The sequence below is a fragment of the Triticum urartu genome, chromosome 7, assembly GCF_003073215.2.
Source record: "Triticum urartu cultivar G1812 chromosome 7, Tu2.1, whole genome shotgun sequence".
Classification (NCBI taxonomy): domain Eukaryota; kingdom Viridiplantae; phylum Streptophyta; class Magnoliopsida; order Poales; family Poaceae; genus Triticum; species Triticum urartu.
In genome coordinates this window covers 609,342,853-609,368,861 of record NC_053028.1, presented here as the reverse complement: position 1 = coordinate 609,368,861, position 26,009 = coordinate 609,342,853, and positions in this window count along the sequence as shown.

Genomic DNA, 26,009 nt, shown 5'->3' with positions numbered 1-26,009 from the left:
GGGCCAGATGGAACACAACGGGCCCTGGATGCGCCTGTGGGGTGCCCTGAGGGGGCACAACCCACCAGGGCGCGCCAGGAGGCCCAGGCACGCCCTGGTGGGTTGTGACCACCTCGGGTGCCCCCCGAACCGCCTCTTTGCTCTATAAATACCCCAATATTCCCCAAACCCTAGGGGAGTCGATGAAATATTGATCCAGCCGCCGCAGAGTCTGGAACTAGTAGATCTAATCTAGACACCATCTCGGATGGGGTTCACCACCTCCATTGGTGCCTCTCCGATGATGTGTGGGTTGTTCTTAGACCTTCGGGTCCATAGTTAGTAGCTAGTAGCTAGATGGCTTCCTCTCTCTCTCTTGATTCTCAATACAATGGTCTCTTGGAGATCTATATGACGTAACTCTTTTGCGGTGTGTTTGTTGGTATCGATGAACTTTGAGTTTATGATCAGATCTATCTTTTTATATCCATGAAAGTATTTGAGTTTCTTTGATCTCTTTTATGCATGCTTGCTTATAGCCTCGTATTTCTTCTCCGATATTTGGGTTTTGTTTGGCCAACTTGATCTACTTATTTTGCAATGGGAAGAGGTTCTTTGTAATGGGTTTAATCTTACGGTGCTTGATCCCAGTGACAGAAGGGGAACCGATACGTATGTATCGTTGCTACTAAGGATAAAATGATGGGGTCTATCTCTACATAGATAGATATTGCCTACATCATGTCATCGTTCTTATTGTATTACTCCGTTTCTCCATGAACTTAATACACTAGATGCATGCTGGATAGCGGTCGATGTGTGGAGTAATAGTAGTAGATGCAGGCAGGAGTCGGTCTACTATTCTTGGACGTGATGCCTATGTAATGATCATTGCCTGGATATGTCATGAGTATTTGAAGTTCTATCAATTGCCCAACAGTAATTTGTTCACCCCCGTTTGCTATTTTTCTCGAGAGAAGCCACTAGTGAAAACTATGACTCCTGGGTGTCTTTCTCATATTATTTGCCTTTGCGATCTATTTTCCTTTGCATTTATTTTCAGATCTATTAATCCAAAAACCCAAAAATACCTTGCTGCAATTTATTCTTATTTATTTATTTGGCGTTCAATCTATCAATCTACTACAAATTTACCTCACGTCCGTTTGCCTATCTTGAGGCGCCATACCCCGGAAGGGATTGACAACCCCTTTAACACGTCGGGTTGCGAGAAGTTGTTATTTGTTTGCAGGTGCTATTTACGTTGTGTTGCTTGGTTCTCCTACTGGTTCGATAACCTTGGTTTCACATCTGAGGGAAGAACCTACCGTCGCTGTGCAGTATCATCCCTTCCTCTTTGGGGAAATACCGACGTAGCTTCAAGCGACATCAGTAAGCAGCTTCACTGAGGTCTTTCATTGAAAAATTCTTATTCAATTATCCTTTTATGCTATCCAGAATTTATATATCATTTCCGATCAACAATATGTCATCCACATATAATATCAGAAATGCTACAGAGCTCCCTCACTTTCTTGTAAATACAGGCTTCACCATAAGTCTGTATAAAACCATATGCTATGATCACATCAAAGCGTATATTCCAACTCCGAGATGCTTGCACCAGTCCATAGATGGATCGCTGGAGCTTGCACACTTTGTTAGCACCTTTATGATCGACAAAACCTTCTGGTTACATCATATAAAACTCTTCTTTAAGAAATCCATTAAGGAATGCAGTTTTGACATTGATTTGCCAAATTTCATAATTATAAAATGCGGCAATTGCTAACATGATTCGGACTAACTTAAGCATCGCTACGGGTGAGAAGGCCTGATTGTAGTCAACCCCTTGAATTTTTCAAAAACCTTTCGTGACATGCCGAGCTTTGTAGATGTTGACACTACCATCAGCGTTTGTATTCTTCTTGAAGATCGATTTATTCTCAATGGCTTGCCGGTCATCGGGCAAGTCCACCAAAGTCCACACTATTTTCTCATACATGGACCCTATCTCAGATTTTGTGGCCTCAATCCATTGATCGGAATATGGGATCATCGTAGCTTCTTCATAGTTTCGTAGGTTCGTCGTTGTCTAACAACATGACCTCCAGGATAGGATTACTATACCATTCTAGTGCGGTACGTGTTCTGGTCGACCTTCGAGGTTTAGTAGTAACTTGATCTGAAGTTTCATGATCATCATCATTAGCTTCTTCTCTAGTTGGTGTAGGCATCATGGGAACGGTTTTCTCTGATGAGCTACTTTCCAATTTGAGGGAAGGTACAATTACCTCATGAAGTTCTACTTTCCTCCCACTCACTTCTTTCGAGAGAAACTCCTTCTCCAGAAAGGTTCCATTCTTGCCAACAAAAATCTTGCCTTCGGATCCGTGGTAGAAGGTGTACCCCATAGTTTTCTTAGGGTATCCTATGAAGATGCACTTCTCCGATTTGGGTTCGAGCTTATCAAGCTGAAGCCTTTTGACATAAGTGTTGCAACCCCAAACTTTAAGAAACGATAGGTTAGGTTTCTTGCAAAACCATAGTTCATACGGTGTCGTCTCAACGGATTAAGACGGTGCCCTATTTAACATGAATGCGGATGTCTAATGCATAACCCCAAAATGATTGTGGTAAATCGGTAAGAGGCATCATAGATCGCACCATATCTAATAAAGTACGGTTACGACGTTCGGACACACCATTAAGTTGTTGTGTTCCAAGTGGCGTGAGTTGTGAAACTATTCCACATTATATTTAATGAAGGCCAAACTCGTAACTCAAATATTTGCCTCTGTGATCAGATCGTAGAAACTTTATTTTCTTGTTACGATGATTCTCCACTTCACTCAGAAATTCTTTGAACTTTTCAAATCTTTCAGACTTGTGTTTCATCAAGTAGAGTACCCATACCTACTCAAATCATCTGTGAAGGTTAGAAAATAATGATACCTGCCGCGTGGTTCAACACTCATCGGACCACATACGTCGGTATGTATTATTTCCAATAAATCATTAGCTCGCTCCATTGTTCCGAAGAACGGAGATTTAGTCATCTTGCCCATGAGGTATGGTTCGCAAGTATCAAATGATTCATAATCAAGTAATTCCAAAATCCCATCTGCATGGAGTTTCTTCATGCGCTTTATAGCAATATGACCTAAACGGCAGTGCCACAAGTATATTGCACTATCATTATTAACTTTGCATCTTTTGGCATCAATATAATGAATATCTATATCACTATGATCGAGAATTAATAAACCATTCACGTTAGATGTATGACCATAGAAGGTTTTTGATACGTCTCCAACGTATCTACAATTTTTTATTGTTCCATGCTGTTATATTATCATCCTTGGATGTTTTACAATCATTTTACAGCAACTTTGTGACGCCCGGATATTTAAGCTACACTAAACCCATATTAATGATGCCAAGTCAACATAATTAAAAATTTGCTAAACCTCACTTGTTTCAAACTTAGCTCAAATACAAATTCAAATAACGAGTCAAACTATAGTTTCTTGAAACAATGTTAAAAATGTTTAGAGGGTTAAAAATATTCACTAACTAATTAACAAACATCATCCAACATTTAATAAAATGTTTAATGGCCCTAAAACAATTACAACAGTGACCAAAATAGCCCCATTAATCCAATTTCATTTATGCAAAATTCAAAGGACTTCAAATATCTCTCAGACTTTTTGTGGCGGTGCCAATAATTACAGTGTAAATATGTAGACAATTTCCATATTCTACAAAAGTCATTTGGTTGCCAAACTAAATGCAAAACAACAACATAAAAGAAAAAAACAGAAAAGAATATAAAAGAAAAGGAGAAAAGGCCTAAGTGCACTGTGCACTTAGCCCTGCTTGCTACAGGAGCCACCCCAGCCCACCCCAACGCCTCCTTCCACCTCTGTTCACAGAGGGCGCGTTGGCCGCGTGCGCTACGTCCATGGCCGCGGATGGCCACACCCCGTCCATCCGCTGGCTCCCCGCACCGGATAAGATCCCCTTCGACCCCCACGACGAACCCTAGCTCCACACTCCCCTTCCCCTCGCTCTCCCTCGCTATTCTGCTGCGCCCGAGTGCAACCGTCTGAGCGTCACCGCCGATGCCGTGGCCACCAGCCACCCCACGCCACTTGGATATGTCAAGGAGGTCCGCCTCGCTTCGCTTAATCAACGGCGATCCATTGTTCGATCGGATCCACACCGCTTCATCACCATCGCTGGCCACATCGCCGGTGCGCGCCGTCACGGCCACCGCGACCTCGCCACGATGCCGCGCTGTCGCCGTCGTCCTCGCCGTCCTCGCCGACCGCCGCCTCGACTCGGCTACACCAAGCCTCGATGACCCTCTCCCCATCGACGAACGTGAGCCCCCTCCTTCTCCTCTTCCCGTCCGACTAGACGTCGGGTCGCCCCGCTAGCTGCTGCTGCTTTCCCCCGCACACGCGCTTGCCTCGCCCAGCGTACTCCCACAACCGCTTGCTGCGACCGCTGCGGCCAGCCGCCGCTCGCCTCCGCCCCGTCTCTTCCTTGCGGTTGAGCACGCCCCCGCCCCGTACCCCGTGCGCTCCCGGTCCGTCCGTGCCTGCACGCCCCTGCTCGCTGACCACGCCGGCCAGCCCCGCTGCTGCAGCATGCTGCTCCGCCGCTGGCCCTGCTACCTCGTTGCACCCTTCCCACGCTACCGCCCAGCCCCTCGTCATCCGCGCCTCCTTGCTCGACCCTACTATGGCCGGAGCCCCGCCCCGCACCACGCGCACCGACGCTCCGCGCCCCGCCTTCATCCACTTGTCGCCACCGTCAACCGCGTTCCCGACCGGCCGGTGCCCGGGTCCGGCGCCCCGGGGCTTTGTCCGCCGTGCCCGGGCTGGCCTCGCCCTCCACCCTGATGGGCGCCATCGCCCACTCCCACGCCCCAGCGCCCGATGCCTGCTAACCCGCTCCAGTGGCCAGATGGGCCACTGCCAGCGAGGCCCCCAGCCCTTTTTCTTAAAAAATGTGTTTAAGAAAATATATAAAAAATAATTAATTGATTAATTAACTCAATTAAATTGTTTTAGTTACACTAATTACTTAGTTAGCCAAACTAATATGTAATTAGCTAAATGCGTGTTTGACAGGGGGCCCCACCCACTATTGACCAGTCAAACGTTGACTGGTCAATTGGGACCCCTGGACCCGCTTGTCACCCTCTGCTACACCTCTGTGTACACAGATCTGGGTGCGCATAGAATTTTATCTATTTATTTCGAATTAATAATAAATTCAGGAAATTGTTTAAATCTTTGAAAAATTATAGAAAATAATCTATAACTCAGATGAAAAAGTTTTATACATGAAAGTTGCTCAGAACGATGAGACGAATCCGAATACGCTCTCCGTTCATCTGTCATGTGCCCCTATCATAGCTAACATGGAACTTTCCCCCTCCGTTTCATTTGTCCGAAAATGCCAAACTTTGGGAAAGCATTATCGGATGTCATCCCCTTCACCGGTAACGTGTAGCACCGCGTTAGAACACGTCTAGCTCTGCCCGTTGTCCTGTTATGTACTTGCTTGCTATGTATTTACTGTTTCTCCACCTCTTCTCTTCGGTAGACCCTGAGACCGCTGCTGATGCCCCTGTGATCGACTACGTCGACGATGACACTTCTTCCCTTTCAGTGGAGCTTCCAGGTAAGCCCCCCCTTGATCAACCCGATATCGCCTATTCTTCTCTCTACTGCTTGCATTAGAGTAGTGTAGCATGTTACTGTTTCCGGTTAATCCTATTATGTTGCATAGCCTGTCATTGTTGCTACAATTATTGATACCTTACCTGCAATCCTAAATGCTTAGTATTGGATGCTAGTTTATCATCAGTGGTCCTACATTCTTGTCCGTCTGCCATACTATACTATTGGGCCGTGATCACTTGGGAGGTGATCACGGGTATATACTTATACATAATATGTGATACAGGTGGTGACTAAAGTCGGGTCCGCTCGTAGAGTACCCGCAAGTGATTCCGATGAGGGGGCTGAAAGGACAGGTGGTTCCATCCCGGAAGAGGTGGGCCTGGGTTCCCGACGACTCCCGACTGTTACTTTGTGGCGGAGCGACATGGCAGGTTAAGATCACCTAGGTGAGAGGTGGGCCTGGCCCTGGTCGGTGTCCGTTGTTACTTCAAAATAACACGCTTAACGAGATCTTGGTATTTGATCTGAGTCTGGCCACTGGCCTATACGCACTAACCAACTACACGGGAACAGTTATGGGCACTCGACGTCGTGGTATCAGCCGAAGCCTTCTTGACGTTAGCGACTGAGCGGCGCGCGCCGGGTTAGACCGCGTAACGCAACTTCCTTTATAATGGAGGTTGCTAGGTCTGCTCACTAGCCGCATACGCAACGTGTAGGTGTGCAATGGGCGATGGGCCCAGACCCCTGCACGCATAGGATTTAGACCAGCGTGCTGACCTCTCTGTTGTGCCTAGGTAGGGCTGCGACGTGTTGATCTTCCGAGGCCGGGCATGACCCAGGAAAGTGTGTCCAGCCAAAGGGGATCGAGCGTGTTGGGAAATATGGTGCACCCCTGCAGGGAAGCTTATCTATTCGAATAGCCGTGTCCCTCGATAAAAGGACGACCCAGAGTTGTACATTGACCTTGTGACAACTAGAACCAGATACTTAATCAAATACACCCTTCCAAGTGTCAGATACAACCCGGTGATCGCTCTCTCACAGGGCGACGAGGAGAGGATCACCGGGTAGGATTATGCTATGCGATGATACTTGGTTAACTTACCATCTACTCTCTTCTACCGCTTCAAGATGGATCTTGCCAGAAGCATATTCTTCGATAGGATGAGCTATTCCCCTCTTTCTGGCATTCTGCAATTCAATCCACAGATACTACCCTTTTCATTGATACCAATGCATATGTAGTGTAGATCCTTGCTTGCGAGTACTTTGGATAAGTACTCACGGTTGCTTTGCTGCTTCTTTGCCCCCCTTTCCCGGTTATTGCGATCATATGATGGAGTCCAGGAGCAAGAGGATCCCGAGGATGATTCTACATGGAGTTCGGCTTCGAGGAGTAGTTAGGAGGTCCCAGGCAGGAGGCCTTGCCTTTTCGATCATTGCTAGTTTTTGTGCTAGCCTTCTTAAGGCAAACTTGTTTAAGTTATGTCTGTACTCGGATATTGTTGCTTCCGCTGACTCGTCTATGATCGAGCTCTTGTATTCGAGCCCTCGAGGCCCCTGGCTTGTAATATAAAGCTTGTATTATTTTAATTTGTGTCTAGAGTTATGTTTTGATATCTTCCCGTGAGTACTTAATCTTGATCGTACACATTTGCGTGTATGATTAGTGTACGGTCAAATCGGGGGCATCACAAGTTGGTATCAGAGCCGACTGCCTGTAGGAATCCTCCTTCCACACTCCTTGGCCGAAGTCGAGTCAAGACATTGCATAACTTTTTACTAACATGGTTGTGTGTCTTACGGGGCCACGTCACCATTTGGGTGGTATTAGGATATTTTATTCCTCGTCTATACTCTGGGACTCTGATCTCTCTTCTATTCGGGTTAAAATGAATTTACTAACTCCGACTTTAGGTTCTTGTAGTTACTTCCTCCCGGAGAGACCCTCACTCTAGATGATTGTTTGGTGCATTGAAGGATTCCGAAGATACCCTCCGATGTTCTCTCGAGACTTTGTGCCATCGCTATTGCAATTCCCTTCCATCGATAAACCCCTATGGATAACCACATGCACTTGCCATTCATACAATCATTCCCCATTGATCTTGTTATTACAAGATACCCCAAAATTTTCATTATTGTTCTGTGAATAATTTGTGCCTACCGCCTTGCAGTTCTTGCCACATGAATACCCCTACGGATAATTCCTCTCACTTAGCGAGTATCGCCCATCTCCAGTTGTTCATGTGTTTCGGAAGGGTCTTTGAAATACTATTCGATCTTTCAAAAATCCTCAGCAGATTTTGCTCTTGAAATTCTTGCTTTCTTGCATTATGGTTAAATCCCATGAGTCTAGTAAATCTTTTGGCATCCTTTGTCACGCACTTTGAGTCCATTGATTCAATATTTTGCGAATGCTCGCAATCCTCAATCAGATCCTATAATTCATCCTTCTGGCTCAGATGTCACATTAAACGTGACCTTGATCTCGGCCAATCAAATTGTTGTTGATTGTACCCCTAAGCTTACTCAACTTATCCATCCTTAATCAGGGCGTTTGCTTCTGATCCCCTGGATTTGGAAATAATAATTCTTTTACATTTGAGCTTTGAATTAGTTAGTTGTTTCTATAATCTGATCCCTTGCATTCGTTCTTCTTCTAGATGAGTACCGTTACTCACATTAGATCCTTTGCGGTCCGCTAGATCCTTTGGTGGATTATTAACCGATTGCTCTTTCATATTCTCAAAACCTGGAGCTCTTTCCTTGATACATAATGCCATTGGTAAATCCTATTCTCTGATCAGGCCAACCATGCAATGCTTTTGAGCTGGTGATATTTACTCTTGAAGCTTGAGGTATATGTTTCTAAGATGCCCCGATGGGTTGAACCTATACCTTCCCTAAAAACCTTATTAACCCGAAGGTTTTCACAAGTGATTCCCTTTTGGTGTTTTTACCAAATAATTTTCTACCATACAACTTCTTCGAGGACGAGAAGTGAATGAAAGGTCATGCATTGGAGAAGTGGGAGTCGACCTTGAACTTTGTGTTCATGCCCATGGACAGAATGCAGATCTTATCATGGAAGCTTCTCGTAAAAAAAATTAATTACCCCCTTGTTATAAGTTCATCTTGTATCTGTGGTTTGATAATTTACATATGTGGTTTCGACCATTTTGTTCTCCTTCGATTCCATTTCTCAGACAAGTCAAAGCACTTGCCTTTTGCAGATAAATACATCTCCGCAACCCCTATTTCGTTCCTCCTTTGAGTATTACCCTATGGTATCTTGAGAATATCAAAGAACTATGTTGCTTCCTATGAGTTTTCCTCTAGTATTACTTCTCACCAATTCTAGATTTTCCACGGGTTCTGAGTGGTTAAACACTCAAGGACACTGATAACTGAATTGTTTCTATACTATAAATCAAAACTCTTGGTAATCTTCTTTACTTACGAGTTTGTACCCGATCACGCCATTCCTTGCCTGTTTGACTATATCATTATCATGATGATTTTAACTGTACTTCCTGGTCCTTATTCCCAGAGCACAACTTTCGACAATGAGGTAAGCTTACGTCGATCTTCCTCGTCATATCATTCAACTTGAACAGCAAGCTTGAGTTTGAGTTTGTGTCGTGCCCTTGGTTCCGATAACCTTTCGCTTCATCATTCATTTGACTTGATGTCATCGCCGATCGATTACATCTTCTTGAAACCTCTCGACAAATTTGTCGTGATCGTCGTCAACAATTTGACTTCTTCCAAGTTGTGTGTCGAATTCAAGATGAGTAATACCATCCTTGCCCCCTCGATGATTTATTTTTACATCGACAACATTCTCGCATTTCCTTCGACACAAAACTTGCTCATGTTTTGTGTATTTTCATTTCTATCCAACTTATATTATGATTCTACCTTGGACTACTACCATCTGTTATGTCAAGAATGTTGAGGTAATTACCTCAACTATTAATTCTTGATATAGTGATACTTCTCACCATCACCATTCTTTCTTGGTCCCCATGTTGGTTTTAACCGGGATACCAACAGGTGAACGGTGTTGTTTGGATTCGGCCCTTCTAGCATCTTTATTGCTTTGAAGTTAATGGTCAACCGTTCATTCTTAAACTATTGATTATTGAATCACCATTCTAACATTGATCATGCTACCTAAGCCCATATTCTGGGTGCACCTTTCAACCAATGTTTAATGGTGTATGATTTAATCAAGCATACATCATTATATCATTTGATCTGACCAATGTTATCTCTTTGTTCACATAATTGTGGAAATACATCTTTTTGGAAATCTTGATGAATTGTCGCTAAGTTCATCAACCACCTCCTCATCCTCTCCTTGGATTAATGATGAACTCATGTTTCGGAACTCGCTTCCATAGTTCATTTCCCGAGAATCTTAGAATGTCATCTCGTCAATTTGTGTTGCATCTTTTTTCTCTGGCATCCTGAGTCTGAGGTATCCTGACACCAAGCAGAACTGAATCTCGGTCAAATATGATAGTTGGAACATATTTCCAAGAGTTATAACATTGGTCTTTATATGACTCGGTAAGGTGATGTCATGCCTAGCACACCTGGCTGGAGGCCCTATTGTTATAGTTCTCTTTTTTGCAAGGTTAACCATTCTTCCATGAGGAAATTGTAAGACTTATTCTATAAGTTGTTCCTGATGAATCCTTTGTATATCCAAGTCCAACCTTTGCTTGTAGACCATGTCAATGCTATCTCGAAGCATGAATGTGGTACTCCGATTTTCAACAATAACATTTGAAGCCCAATGCTAAATGTTTCTTACTCAATTATCCAAACACTGTTGTATGGGTAATGTCATGAAATTTTTCTCCCCTTACCTAAAGGGTTTTCTACATTATATCCTGTCACAGATATCATGCTCTACTTGTCCTTGGGAAGGATATACGGTTGAAATATGTGTTTAAACACATTTTCCTTTCCATTGTCCTATTTAATCTGATAATTATATTTTCCTTTCCATTGGTTGGTGTAACGTTTCTTGAGATCTATATGATCTAAGCAGTAATATTCTCCTCCTTATGTAAACACCTCGGTGTACAATTCTGTCAGCAAGACCCTGTTACTAATGTTGATAACATCCCGGTAGCCACCGATTGACAAGAACTTAGCCTATTGGTCCGCCTCGTTCAGCGAGCAAGAAAATGGTTCTCTTCGTCCCTCGCCCTTGGTACCGACTTTGTTGCCGCCTGATACGTCTCCAACGTATCTATAATTTTTGATTGCTCCATGCTATATTATCTACTGTTTTGGACATTATTGGGCTTTATTATCCACTTTTATATTATTTTTGGGACTAACCTATTAACCGGAGGCCCAGCCCAGAATTGCTGTTTTTTGCCTATTTCAGGGTTTCGAAGAAAAGGAATATCAAACGGAGTCCAAACGGAATAAAACCTTCGGGAACGTGATTTTCTCACCGAACATGATCCAGGAGACTTGGACCCCACGTCAAGAAATAAAGGAGGAGGCCACGAGGTAGGGGGCGCGCCTACCCCCCAAGCGCGCCCTCCACCCTCGTGGGCCCCCTGTTGCTCCACCGACGTACTCCTTCCTCCTATATATACCTACGTACCCCCAAACGATTAGATACGGAGCCAAACGCTAATTCCACCGCCGCAACTCTTTGTATCCATGAGATCCCATCTTGGGGCCTGTTCTGGAGCTCCGCCGGAGGGGGCATCGATCACGGAGGGCTTCTACATCAACACCATAGCCCCTCCAATGAAGTGTGAGTAGTTCACCTCAGACCTACGGGTCCATAGTTATTAGCTAGATGGCTTCTTCTCTCTTTTTGGATCTCAATACAATGTTCTCTCCCTTTCTTGTGGAGATCTATTCGATGTAATCTTGTTTTTGCGGTGTGTTTGTTGAGACCGATGAATTATGGGTTTGTGATCAAGTCTATCTATGAACAATATTTGAATCTTCTCTGAATTCTTTTATGTATGATTGGTTATCTTTGCAAGTATCTTCGAATTATCAGTTTGGTTTGGCCTACTAGATTGATCTTTCTTGCAATGGGAGAAGTGCTTAGCTTTGGGTTCAATCTTGCGGTGTCCTTTCCTAGTGACAGTAGGGGCAGCAAGGCACGTATTGTATTGTTGCCATCGAGGATAACAAGGAGAGGGGGCCGGCCCCTCTCTCTCTATTCCCCCCTCCGCAAATCCTATTCCAACTAGGATTGGGGGGGGGGAATCCTACTCCTAGAGGGAGTAGGACTCTCCTGGCGCGCCTCTCCTAGGCCGGCCGCACCCCCCCTTTAGTCCTTTATATACGGAGGCAGGGGCACCCCGGAGACACACAAGATGATCCACGTGATCTTATTCTTAGCCGTGTGCGGCGCCCCCAGCCACCATAGTCCTCGATAATATTGTAGTGGTGCTTAGGCGAAGCCCTGCAGCAGTAGTACATCAAGATCGTCACCACGCCATCGTGCTGACGGAACTCTTCCCCGACACTTTGTTGGATCAGAGTCCGGGCATCGTCATCGAGCTGAACATGTGCTAAAACTCGGAGGTGCCGTAGTTTCGGTGCTTGATCGGTCGGGCCGTGAAGACGTACGACTACATCAACCAAACGCTTCCGTTGTCGATCTACAAAGGGTACGTAGATCACACTCTCCTCTCGTTGCTATGCATCACCATGATCTTGCGTGTGCGTAGGAATTTTTTTGAAATTACTACGAAACCCAAAAGTGGCATCCGAGCCTAGGTTTTATATGTTGATGTTATATGCACGAGTAGAACACAAGTGAGTTGTGGGCGATATAAGTCATACTGCTTACCAGCATGTCATACTTTGGTTCGGCGGTATTGTTGGACGAAGCGGCCCGGACCGACATTACGCGTACGCTTACGCGAGACCGGTTCTCCCAACGTGCTTTGCACATAGGTGGCTTGCGGGTGACAGTTTCTCCAACTTTAGTTGAACCGAGTGTGGCTACGCCCGGTCCTTGCGAAGGTTAATACAACACTAACTTGACAAACTATCATTGTGGTTTTGATGCGTAGGTAAGATTGGTTCTTGCTTAACCCCGTAGCAGCCATGTAAAACTTGCAACAACAAAGTAGAGGACGTCTAACTTGTTTTTGCTGGGCATGTTGTGATGTGATATGGTCAAGACATGATGCTAAATTTTATTGTATGAGATGATCATATTTTGTAACCGAGTTATCGGCAACTGGCAGGAGCCATATGGTTGTCGCTTTATTGTATGCAATACATTCGCGCTGTAATGCTTTACTTTATCACTAAGCGGTAGCGATAGTCGTGGAAGCATAAGATTGGCGAGACGACAACGATGCTACGATGGAGATCAAGGTGTCGCGCCGGTGACGATGGTGATCATGACGGTTCTTCGAAGATGGAGATCACAAGCACAAGATGATGGTGGCCATATCATATCACTTATATTGATTGCATGTGATGTTTATCTTTTATGCATCTTATCTTGCTTTGATTGACGGTAGCATTATAAGATGATCTCTCACTAATTATCAAGAAGTGTTCTCCCTGAGTATGCACCGTTGCGAAATTTCTTCGTGCTGAGACACCACGTGATGATCGGGTGTGATAGGCTCTACGTTCAAATACAACGGGTGCAAAACAGTTGCACACGCAGAATACTCAGGTTATACTTGACGAGCCAAGCATATACAGATATGGCCTTGGAACACGGAGACCGAAAGGTCGAGCGTGAATCATATAGCAGATATGATCAACATAGCGATGTTCACCAATGAAACTACTCCATCTCACGTGATGATCGGACATGGTTTAGTTGATTTGGATCACGTAATCACTTAGAGGATTAGAGGGATGTCTATCTAAGTGGGAGTTCTTAAGTAATATGATTAATTGAACTTAAATTTATCATGAACTTAGTCCTGGTAGTATTTTGCAAATTATGTTGTAGATCAATAGCTCGCGTTGTTGCTTCCCTGTGTTTATTTTGATATGTTCCTAGAGAAAATTGTGTTGAAAGATGTTAGTAGCAATGATGTGGATTGGATCCGTGATCTGAGGTTTATCCTCATTGCTGCACAGAAGAATTATGTCCTTGATGCACCGCTAGGTGACGGACCTATTGCAGGAGCAGATGCAGATGTTATGAACGTTTGGCTAGCTCAATATGATGACTACTTGATAGTTTAGTGCACCATGCTTAATGGCTTAGAATCGGGACTTCAAAGACGTTTTGAACATCATGGAGCATATGAGATGTTCCAGGAGTTGAAGTTAATATTTCAAGCAAATACCCGAGTTGAGAGATATGAAGTCTCCAACAAGTTCTATGGCTAAAAGATGGAGGAGAATCGCTCAACTAGTGAGCATATACCCAGATTGTCTGAGTACTACAATCGCTTGAATCAAGCGGGAGTTAATCTTCCAGATAAGATAGTGATTGACAGAATTCTCTAGTCACCATCACCAAGTTAGTAGAACTTCGTGATGAACTATGATATGCAAGGGATAACGGAAACGATTCCCAAGCTCTTCGTAATGCGGAAATTGACGATGGTAGAAATCGAGAAAAACATCAAGTGTTGATGGTAGACAAGATCACTAGTTTCAAGAAAAGGGCAGAGGGAAGAAGGGGAACTTCAAGAAGAACAGCAAGCAAGTTGCTGCTCAAGTGAAGAAGCCCAAGTCTGGTCCTAAGCCTGAGACTAAGTGTTTCTACTGCAAAGGAACTGGTCACTGGAAGCGGAACTACCTCAAGTGATTGGCAGATAAGAAGGATGGCAAAGTGAACATAAGTATATTTGATATACATGTTATTGATGTGTACTTTACTAGTGTTTATAGCAACCCCTCAGTATTTGATACTAGTTCAGTTGCTAAGATTAGTAACTCGAAACGGGAGTTGCAGAATGAACAAAGACTAGTTAAGGGTGAAGTGACGATGTGTGTTGGAAGTGGTTCCAAGATTGATATGATCATCATCGCACACTCCCTATACTTTCGGGATTAGTGTTGAACCTGAATAAGTGTTATTTGGTGTTTGCGTTAAGCATGTATATGATTTGATCATGTTTATTGTAATAAGGTTATTCATTTAAGTAAGAGAATAAATTGTTGTTCTGTTTACATGAATAAAACCTTATATTGTTACACACCCAATGAAAATAGTTCGTTGGATCTCGATCGTAGTGATACACATGATCATAATATTGAAACCAAAAGATGCAAAGTTAATAATGATAGTGCAACTTATTTGTAGCACTGCCGTTTAGGTCATATTGGTGTAAAGCGCATGAAGAAACTCCATGCTGATGGGATTTTGGAATCACTTGATTATGAATCACTTGATGCTTGCGAACCATGCCTCATGGGCAAGATGACTAAGACTCCGTTCTCCGGAGCGAGCAACTGACTTATTGGAAATAATACATACTGATTTATGCAGTCCGATGAGTGTTAAGGCTCACGGCAAGTATCGTTATTTTCTGAACTTCACAGATGATTTGAGCAGATATGGGTATATCTACTTGATGAAACATAAGTCTGAAACATTTGAAAAGTTCAAAGAATTTCAGAGTGAAGTAGAAAATCATCGTGACAAGAAAATAAAGTTTCTACGATCTGATCGCGGAGACAAATATTTGAGTTACGAGTTTGGTCTTCAAATTAAACAATATGGAATAGTTTCACAAACTCATGCCACATGGAACACCACAGCATAATGGTGTGTCCGAACGTCATAACCGTACTTTATCGGATTTAGTGCAATCTATGATGTCTCTTACCGATCTACCACTATCGTTTTGGGGTTATGCATTAGAGACAGCTGCATTCACGTTAAATAGGGCACCATCTAAGTCCGGTGAGACGACACAATCTGAACTATGGTTTGGCAAGAAACCAAAGTTGTCGTTTCTTAAAGTTTGGGACTGCGATGCTTATGTGAAAAAGTTTCAACATGATAAGCTCGAACCCAAATCAGAGAAGTATGTCTTCATAGGATACCCAAAGGCGACTGTTGGGTACACCTTCTATCACAAATCCGAAGGCAAGACTTTTGTTGCTAAATTCGGAGTCTTTCCAGAGAAGGAGTTTCTCTTGAAAGAAGTGAGTGGGAGGAAAGTAGAACTTGATGAGATAACTGTACCTGCTCCCTTATTGGAAAGTAGTTCGTCACAGAAATCTGTTCCTGTGACTACTACACCAATTAGTGAGGGAGCTAATGAGGATGATCATGTAACTTCAGATCAAGTTACTACCGAATCTCGTTGGTAAACCAGAGTGAGATCCGCACCAGAGTGGTACGGTAATCCTGTTCTGGAAGTCATGTTACTAGACCATGACGAACTTACGAACTATGAGGAAGCGACGATGAGCCCAAATTCCGAGAAATGGCTTGAGGCCATGAAATCTGAGATGGGATCCATGTATGAGAACAAAGTGTGGACTTTGGTTGACTTGCCCGTTGATCGGCAAGCCATAGAAAATAAATGGATCTTCAAGAGGAAGACGGACGCTGATACTAGTGTTACTATCTACAAAGCTAGAATTGTCGCAAAAGGTTTTCGACAAGTTCAAGGTGTTGACTACGATGAGAGTTTCTCACTCGTATCTATGCTTAAGTCTGTCCGAATCATGTTAGCAATTGTCGCATTTTATGAAATCTGGCAAATGGATAAACAAAACTGCATTCCTTAATGGATTTATTAAAGAAGAGTTGTATATGATGCAACCAGAAGGTTTTGTCAATCCTAAAGGTGCTAACAAAATATGCAAGCTCCAGCGATCCATCTATGGACTGGTGCAAGCATCTCGGAGTTGGAATATACGCTTTGATAAGTTGATCAAAGGATATAGTTTTATACAGACTTGCGGTGAAGCCTGTATTTACAAGAAAGTGAGTGGGAGCAGTACAACATTTCTGATAAGTATATGTGAATGACATATTGTTGATCGGAAATAATGTAGAATTATTCTGCAAAGCATAAAGGAGTGTTTGAAAGGAGTTTTTCAAAGAAAGACCTCGGTGAAGTTGCTTACATATTGAGCGTCAAGATCTATAGAGATAGATCAAGATGCTTGATAAGGTTTTTCAATAAATACATACCTTGACAAGATTTTGAAGTAGTTCAAAATGGAACAGACAAAGAAAGAGTTTCTTGCCTATGTTACAAGGTGTGAAATTGAGTAAGACTCAAAGCCCGACCTCGGCAGAAGATAGAAAGAGAATGAATGTCATTCCCTGTGCCTTGGTCATAGGTTCTATAAAGTATGCCATGCCGTGTACCAGATCTATTGTATACCCTACCACTCAGTTTGGCAAGGGAGTACAATAGTGATCTAGGAGTAGATCACTGGACAACGGTCAAAATTATCCTTAGTGGAATAAGGATATGTTTCTCGATTATGGAAGTGAAAAAAGGTTCGTCGTAAAGGGTTACGCCGATGCAAGTTTTGACACTAATCTAGATGAATCTAAATCTCAATCTAGATACATATTGAAAGTGGGAGCAATTAGCTAGAGTAGCTCCGTGCAGAGCATTGTTGACATAAATATTTGCAAAATTCATACGGATATGAATATAACAGACCTGGTGACTAAAATTATCTCACAAGCAAAACATGATCACACCTTAGTGCTCTTTGGGTGTTAATCACATAGCGATGTGAACTAGATTACTAACTCTAGTAAACCCTTTGGGTGTTGGTCACATATCGATGTGGACTGTGGGTGTTAATCACATGGTGATGTGAACTATTGCTAATAAATCACATGGCGATGTGAACTAGATTATTGACTCTAGTGCAAGTGGGAGACTGAAGGAAATATGCCCTAGAGGCAATAATAAAGTTATTATTTATTTCCTTATATCATGATAAAAGTCTATTATTCATGCTAGAATTGTATTAACCGGAAACATAATACATGTGTGAATACATAGACAAACAGAGTGTCACTAGTATGCCTCTACTTGACTAGCTCGTTAATCAAAGATGGTTATGTTTCCTAACCATGAACAAAGAGTTGTCATTTGATTAACGGGATCACATCATTAGTTGAATGATCTGATTGACATGACCCTCCCTTGGTCCGAATAGGACAAGGAGAGGGGGCCGGCCCCTCTCTCTCTATTCCCCCCTCCGCGAATCCTATTCCAACTAGGATTGGGGGGGGGAATCCTACTCCCAGAGGGAGTAGGACTCTCCTGGCGCGCCTCTCCTAGGTCGGCCGCACCCCCCCTTTAGTCCTTTATATACGGAGGCAGGGGCACCCCAGAGACACACAAGTTGATCCACGTGATCTTATTCTTAGCCATGTGCGGCGCCCCCAGCCACCATAGTCCTCGATAATATTGTAGCGGTGCTTAGGCGAAGCCCTGCAGCAGTAGTACATCAAGATCGTCACCACGCCGTCGTGCTGACGGAACTCTTCCCCGACACTTTGCTGGATCGGAGTCCGGGGATCGTCATCGAGCTGAACGTGTGCTAAAACTCGGAGGTGCTGTAGTTTCGGTGCTTGATCGGTCGGGCCGTGAAGACGTACGACTACATCAACCAAACGCTTCCGTTGTCGATCTACAAAGGGTACATAGATCACACTCCCCTCTCGTTGCTATGCATCACAATGATCTTGCGTGTGCGTAGGAAATTTTTAGAAATTACTACGAAACCCAACATGAGGGACTCACGCGTAGCCTCCTACTGGATTGATACCTTGGTTCTCAAAAACTGAGGGAAATACTTACGCTACTTTGCTGCATCATCCCTTCCTCTTCGGGGAAAACCAACGAAGTGCTCAAGAGGTAGCAAGAAGGATTTCTGGCGCCGTTGCCCAGCAGGTCTACGCAAAAGTCAATATACCAAGTACCCACCACATACCCTTATCTCTCGCATTACATTATTTGCCATTGCCCTCTCGTTTTCCTCTCCCCGACTTCACACTTGCCGTTTTATTCGCCTTCTCTCTCTATCCTCCCTCTCTTTCCCATTTGCCTCTTTTTGTCCGCTTGCTTTTTGTTTGCTTGTGTGTTAGTTTGCTTGCTTGTCACGATGGCTCAAGATAACACTAAATTGTGTGACTTCACCAATACCAACAACAATGATTTTATTAGTACTCCAATTGCTCCTCTTACCGATGCTGAATCTTGTTATGAAAGATCCGTTTTCCGGCCTTCCTTGTGAAGATGTCGGTACCCATCTAAATAGCTTCGTTGATTTGTGTGATATGCAAAAGAACGAAGATGTGGATAACGATATTGTTAAATTGAAGCTATTTCCTTTTTCGCTTAGAGATCGTGCTAAAGCTTGGTTTTCGTCTTTGCCTAAAAATAGTATTGATTCATGGAATAAGTGCAAAGATGCTTTTATCTCTAAGTATTTTCATCCCGCTAAGATCATCTCTCTTAGAAACGATATTATGAATTTTAAGCAACTTGATCATGAACATGTTGCACAAGCTTGGGAGAGAATGAAATTAATGATACGTAATTGCCCTACTCATGGTTTGAATTTGTGGATGATTATACAAAAATTTTATGCCGGATTGAATTTTGCTTCTAGAAATCTTTTAGATTCTGCCACGGCAGTACTTTTATGGAAATCACTTTAGGAGAAGCTACTAAACTCCTAGATAATATTATGGTTAATTATTCTCAATGGCATACTGAAAGATCTACTAATAAAAAGGTGCATGCGATAGAAGAAATTAATGTTTTGAGTGGAAATATGGATGAACTTATGAAATTATTTGCTAGTAAGAGTGTTTCTTCTGATCCTAATGATATTCCCCTGTCTACTTTGATTGAAAATAATAATGAATCTATGGATGTGAATTTTGTTGGTAGGAACAATTTTGGTAATAACGCGTATAGAGGAAATTTTAATCCTAGGCCTTATCCTAGTAATCCCTCTAATAATTATGGTAATTCTTACAACAATTCTTATGTAAATTATAATAAGATGCCCTCTGATTTTTAATCTAATATTAAAGAATTTATTACTTCGCAAAAGAATTCAATGCCATGATTGAAGAAAAATTGCTTAAGATTGATGAGTTGGCTAGGAACGTTGATAGAATTGCTCTTGATGTTGATTCTTTGAAACTTAGATCTATTCCACCTAAGCATGATTTCAATGAGTCTCTCAAAGCCATGAGAATTTCCATTGATGAGTGTAAAGAAAGAACCACTAGGATGCGTGCTAAGAAAGATGCCTTTATAAGAGCGTGTTCTTCTAGTTCCTATGAAAATAAAGATGAAGATCTAAAAGTCACTGATGTGTCCCCTATTAAATCTTTGTTTTGCAATATGAATCTGGATAATGATGGGACTGAATATGATCCACCTTTACCTAGAAGGCGTTCCAAGAATTCGGAGTTTTTAGATCTTGATGCTAAAATTGATAAAAGTGGGATTGAAGAAATTAAAACGCTAGATGTTGCTAAACCCACTATTTTCGATTTCAAGGAATTTAATTATGAAAATTGCTCTTTGATTCATTGTATTTCCTTGTTGCAATCTGTGTTAAATTCTCCTCATGCTTATAGTCAAAATAAAGCGTTCACTAAACATATCGTTGATGCCTTGATGCAATCTTATGAAGAAAAACTTGAATTGGAAGTTTCTATACCTAGAAAACTTTATGATGAGTGGGAACCAACTATTAAAATTAGAATTAAAGATCCTGAATGCTACGCTTTATCTGATTTGGGTGCTAGTGTTTCCACGATTCCAAAGACTTTGTGTGATTTGTTAGGTTTCCGTGATTTTGATGATTGCTCCCTAAACTTGCACCTTGCGGATTCCACTATTAAGAAACCTATGGGAAGAATTAATGATGTTCTTATTTTTGCAAATAGGAATTATGTACCGTAGATTTTATTGTTCTCGACATATATTGCAATCCTTGATGTCCTATTATTCTTGGTAGACCTTTCCTTAGAACGATTGGTGCAATTATTGATATGAAGGAAGGAAATATTAGATTCCAATTGCCGTTAAGGAAAGACATGGAACACTTTATTAGAAAGAAAATTAAATTGCCTTATGAATCTATTATGAGAGCCACTTATGGATTGCCTACCAAAGATGGCAATACCTAGATCTATCCTTGCTTGTTATGCCTAGCTAGGGGCGTTAAACGATAGCGCTTGTTGGGAGGCAACCCAGTTTTAATTTTTATTCCTTGCTTTCTGCTCCTGTTTAGTAATAAATAATTTATATAGCCTCTGTTTTTCGTTGTGTTTTTTGTGTTTAATTAGTGTTTGTGCCAAGTAGAACTGTTGGGAAGACTTGGGGAAAGTCTTGTTAACCTTGCTGTAAAAAACAGAAACTTTAGCGCTCACGAGAACTGCTGCCATTTTTATTTGGAAAGTGATATTTAGTTAATTATTTTTGAAGATGATTAATAGATAAATTCCTCACGTCCATCAATTTATTTTAGTATTTTTGGGGTTCTAGATCTTGCGCTAGCTACAAATTACTACAGACTGTTCTGTTTTTGACAGATTTCGTTTTTCGTGTGTTGTTTGCTTATTTTGATGAATCTATGGCTAGTAAAATAGTTTATAAACCATAGAGAAGTTTGAATACAGTAGGTTTAACACCAATATAAATAAATAATGAGTTCATTACAGTATCTTGAATTGGTCTTTTGTTTTCTTTCGCTAACGGGGCTCACGAGATTTTCTACTTTGAGTTTTGTGTTGTGAAGTTTTCAAGTTTTGGGTAAAGATTTGATGGATTATGGAACAAGGAGTGGCAAGAGCCTAAGCTTGGGGATGAACATGGCACCCCCAAGATAATCTAAGGACACCTAAAAGCCAAAGCTTGGGGATGCCCCGGAAGGCATCCCCTCTTTCGTCTACTTCCATCGGTAACTTTACTTGGAACTATATTTTTATTCACCACATGATATGTGTTTTGCTTGGAGCATCTTGTATGATTTAAGTCTTTGATTTTTAGTTTACCACAATCATCCTTGCTGTACACACCTTTTGATAGAGCCATACATGATTTGGAATTTGTTAGAATACTCTATGTGCTTCGCTTATATCTTTTGAGCTATATAGTTTTGCTCTAGTACTTCACTTATATCTTTTAGAGCACGGCGGTGGATTTGTTTTATAGAAATTATTGATCTCTCATGCTTCACTTAAATTATTTTGAGAGTCTTAAATAGCATGGTAATTTGCTTAAAATCCTAATATGCTAGGTATTCAAGATTAGTAAAAAAATCTTATGAGTGTTTTGAATACTAAGAGAAGTTTGATGCTTGATGATTGTTTTGAGATATGGAGGTAATAATATCAAAGTCGTGCTACTTGAGTAGTTGTGAAATTGAGAAATTCTTGTGTTGAAGTTTGCAAGTCCCGTAGCATGCACGTATGGTAAACGTTATGTAACAAATTTGAAACATGAGGTGTTATTTGATTGTCTTTCTTATGAGTGGCGGTCGGGGACGAGCGATGGTCTTTTCCTACCAATCTATCCACTACTAGGGAAAACCTTATACACAGAACTTTAGTAGTAGCGCGGGTCAAAGAAGCACGCTGGTGCTAAGTAGTAGTAGCGCGCCTGTGCAAACCGCGCTGTAGATAAAGTTTTAGCAGTAGCGCGTCTTGTTCTAAACACGTTACTACTAAAATTCCCAGGGCTTAGCAGATAGGCTACACATAGTAGTAGCGACCTATATTGAACCGCGCTACCACTATTTCTTTGTAGCAGCGCATTTTAATCTAAACTCACTACTGCTAAAGGATATAAAATTAAATGGAAAGCACATAGAAAGGTAATTGAAAATGAAAGAAATAGAATAAGGTGAAAGGAAAAAATAAAATGTGAAGAAAACTCAATGAAAAGGGGGAAAAAGAGAAAGGAGTAGCAGTAGCGTGTATCCCAAAATGAGCTGTAGCTAACGTAGCAGTAGCGCGCTTTCTGGAACGCGCTATTGCTACTTCTGACTTAACCACGGGGTTCGTCCTTTCCCACGGCCACTTCCCCCAAATCCAGCTCTCCACTCTCACCGCCGCTGTCGCCCGTCGGCCGCCGCGTGCTCTCCGCACACCCTCTACGCCGCCCCGACCCCAGATTCAACGCTGCCCCCGCCCCCGACCTCAACACCGCCCCGGACGCCGCCCCCGAGCCCGACCTCGACGCGCCATCCGCCGCGCGCCCGAGCCCCGACCCCGACCTCTACGCCGCCTGCCCCTCCCTCGTCGCAGGCACCCGAGGTGAGCACGCCTGCTCCTCCCTCTCCCCTACCTCTGCCTAGGGTTTCTTATATTTTAGTTGCATAAAATTAGTTAGGGTTTATGTAAGGGTGGAAACGAATCGGATGCGGATGCGGCTCAAATGAGTTAGGGTTCATCTAAGGGTGGAAACGAATCAAATTTCTAAGATGAATCATAAAATGAGTAAAATTTGACCACTTATTTCACTTTATAGTTGGATAATTGGAATATCGGCTACCACTTTCCACCCCTAGCTTCATCAAATTAGATGGTAATTAGGGCAGTAGTTCCTAGGTACTGATTAGTTAGTAAGAACTAGGTACTAATTAGGTACTAGTTTATTTTTATTTATAGTTAGTTTATTTTTAATAAGAACTAGTTGAATTAATAGAACTAGTTAATAAGAACTTGTTGCTATTTTTTTAGTTAAAGCAATTTTCCCGCATCGACGTGGACGATGCCTATCCCGCATCCTCGTCGTCGAGTCAGCGGAGGACGACACCTACTTGACCAGATGGGCCATGTCCGGGACTGGGCTCCGCCGGGGTGGTACTGGGAGGCGCTACCTACCGGGGGGCGCAGGTTGGTGAGGATACAGCCTGTCGTTGACCCGAACCTTCTTTGGTGGCGGTCGCGTGGGCCAGTGACGGTCCAGAGGCTCGAGGACCCCGCGGAGGTGGTGCGTCACCGTGTCAGTGAGGAGGACACGCACATCCGTCGCTACTTGTTTGCGTTGGAGCACAGGTTCTCCAATACCTGGCAGGTTCTCCAGGGATCTCACTGGAGCTATGATCCCGTGATGGTTCCTTCTCTGTGGGTGTCCACCGCCCACGCCGATACCCGTCGTGTGCTAGGGTTTTAGTTGTATTAGTGATGTTATATGTATGACACTATTCAGGATGTATTAGTGATATTATTCGACGATGTATGGATGCATGAGATGATTTCTTTTGCTTATTGAATGCATGCTAATTTGAGTCCTATAAGATATTTTGAAATGTATATCTTGTGTTGCTCAAATAGGATATGTGCTTGCCCAAGTGGCCGGTCATGTTTGCAGGTTACACCTCCGAGTGGCCTATGTTTTGCCAGAGTGTTGATTCATTTCCATCCCGGCAAATTTCAGGCGCTCGATATGTCCTATTTTAGAAAAGGTCATGCCAGATTTTTCCGTGAATTTTGGCATGACTTGTGCCAGAAGATGTAGGAAATATCGAGTGCCCCGGATTTGTGTGTTGAGTATCCTGATAGTTGTCTTCGATCGATTTTCAATTAATGTTTTAACTATGAACGTAGGAAATGTCTGACGATGAAAAGGATTTCGGTATTTGCAAATACTGCGAAGACGAGTGTGGCCTGTGCGACGGAATCTTCCTAGATGATGATAGGCACTTCAGCATCAAGCTGGACGAGAACTTCGAAGTGGATACAGTAAGTCACAACGATAAGTCTTTTTTCGTAATTAAGCATGACATTTGCTTCATTTGCTTCAACTTATATTTAAGCATGACATTAAGCATGACAAGTCTTTTTTTACTATTCTACTAGCGTATCCCCTGCCATGCAAGAGTTTTTGTATTGGATAAGATAGGTTTCAGTCGTACTATGGAGGAAAAGAAAGTTTACTTGAAGACCGAGCATGGTTATATTTTGCATGCAAAATTATACAATTCATACGACTACACCTATTTTGGATGCAAAACATGGCGAGCACTATGCAAGACTTATCCATTTGAGCTTGATATGGTTATCACCTTTGATATTCGTCCGGAAGATGATATTGAAGGTAATACCGACATCAGGGTCGATGTGCAGACGCCTCCAGTTATACCATTATGTAAGTTTCTCAACCATATTTATGTCTTTGATATTGTTTATTCAAAAATAGTTGACAACTAATTTTATTGTCAGCTTATTTTGGTGCAAGAAAACATGTCCAGCGCTTGGTAGACAGGACCTACTACTGTGCCGAGGCTGAACTAAACTGCGAGGAGCTAAGTCATTATGTTTCATGGCTTGAGGATCTTGATACTGCCAAGACAAATTTTCTTCCTGCATTTAGAAATGTTAGTACTGAAAACGTGCGACCAATAGTGTTCGTAATGAACTACGGTCACATCTATTTAGGAAGGATGGTAAGATTTTTACTATTTGTCCTAGTGCATCTTTTCCATACATTATTTTTGAAGCTAAACTTCATTGCTAAGTATGTTACCATACGATGTTCTTCAACAGGGACTCCCGATGAATGTTGTGCCTTATGGGATCGAGACTAAAGGTACCATGAGTATTATTAGCTTACGGCCAAGATATCCTACATATTACTTTAGTGCATTCAAGATTAGCGACGGATGCTTAATAGTGCAAGACTGGACCAAATGTGTGATGGAGAAGCGCAGAGAAGTACTAGGGGGCAGCAAACAGATGCGCTACGCACGATTAGGAGACAGGTTCATCTGCATGCTCCAACTTGATCAAGGAGGAGAGCTACACATGTTTTATGTTATTTTACCTAAGAGAGAGCAGCAGGAGTGATTAGCTAGCTAGAAATGAGTTTGAGGATGATGATGTGCTACACTATTACTATGATGATAAAATAGCTAGTGTTGGTGGTAATGACTATGATGATTATTATTAGCTAGTGTTAGTGGTGATCAAATAAATACTGTTGGTGGTAATGACTATGATGATGATTAAATAGCTTGTGCTGGCGGATTAGATTCAAGTGGAGGCAACATGTGGTGCACATCGAAAGTACTACTAGTCCAAACTGATCAAGTTTGGATTAGTAGTATACTTTTGACATGCACCACATATTGCCTCCACTTGAACCTAATCCACCTTCATTTGACACACTGTTATGGACATAATGATGTAAACCTCATAACTGGTATCGTACCAATATTTGTACGATGGCGCATAAATACACTAAAAATAAAAAATAAAAAAAGAATACTAGTAGCGATGGGGAGAAAACACGCTGCGAGTAGTTACAATAGCAGTAGCGTGGGAGTGAACAAACACTGCAGCTATTTGTCCTAGCAGTAGCGCGTACGGGCACGCGTGAC